The 845-nt window shown below is 53.3% G+C and overlaps 1 protein-coding gene across 1 annotated transcript in view; it reads right to left on the bottom strand.

Annotated features, from left to right (window-relative positions):
• Nucleotides 1-845, bottom strand: part of LOC111866310 (rotatin) — a gene marked incomplete at its 5' end in the record, with an annotated part of 35,682 nt that overhangs the window by 19,254 nt on the left and 15,583 nt on the right. The gene's annotated exons all lie outside the window — the stretch shown is intronic.

Genomic DNA, 845 nt, shown 5'->3' with positions numbered 1-845 from the left:
GCACCACACCCCTGCACCCACAATCGGATGGCATGGTGGAACGCTACGTCAAGACCATCGAGGGGCACTTGCGGAAGGTCACTGCATCGCACCAAAGGGACTGGGATGAGAGGTTACCTCTCTTTCTCCTAGTTTACAGGGCATCCACTCACGACACTATGGGCCTGACCTCTGCTGGCCTAGTGTTCGGACGAGAACTACGACTACCCTGCGACCTGCTCTTTGGAGTACCCCCAGACAAAGAACAATCCACAACCAATTATGCAGCAGACTTGGTGGATCATCTGCACGACATCCACGATTATGCCCGACGGCACCTGAAGCTCGCCAGTGACCGGATGAAGACTCGGTACGATAAACTGGCCAACTCCGCAGGTTATGACAAAGGCGACAGAGTTTGGCTCTACCGCACAACCCGCAGAAAGGGGAAATCGCCGAAACTACAAGCATGATGGGAAGGTCCTTACAAAGTAGTGACCCAGATGAATGATGTGGTATACTGAATCCAGAAGACCCCTAGGTCGAGGATGTTGGTTGTACACCTCGACCAGCTCGCGCCTTATCATGGAGCTGCTCGAGATGAGCAACCATAAAAAGGGGGAAGATGTAGCGGTTGGAGAGCAGAGAAACGGGGAGAAGAGAAACAGTAGCAGGACACAAAGAAGATGCTGCAAGAACAGCCTCCAAAGAAAAGGAACAGGGGAAGCACCGTTAGGCTATTCAGGATGAACAGCCTTAAGGAGGGGGCAGTGTGACATGTTGCGCAACGGAGGACCCCTACCTCCCCAGCGGCACGTGGTGGTAATGTAGCGCTCTCGTTACTACGGTAATAGGCAAGTCATCAC

This window comes from Cryptotermes secundus, unplaced genomic scaffold, assembly GCF_002891405.2.
Source record: "Cryptotermes secundus unplaced genomic scaffold, Csec_1.0 scaffold1499, whole genome shotgun sequence".
NCBI classification, from domain to species: domain Eukaryota; kingdom Metazoa; phylum Arthropoda; class Insecta; order Blattodea; family Kalotermitidae; genus Cryptotermes; species Cryptotermes secundus.
Note: the sequence above shows the minus strand (reverse complement) of the source record. Positions and strands in the feature narration are given on the sequence as shown.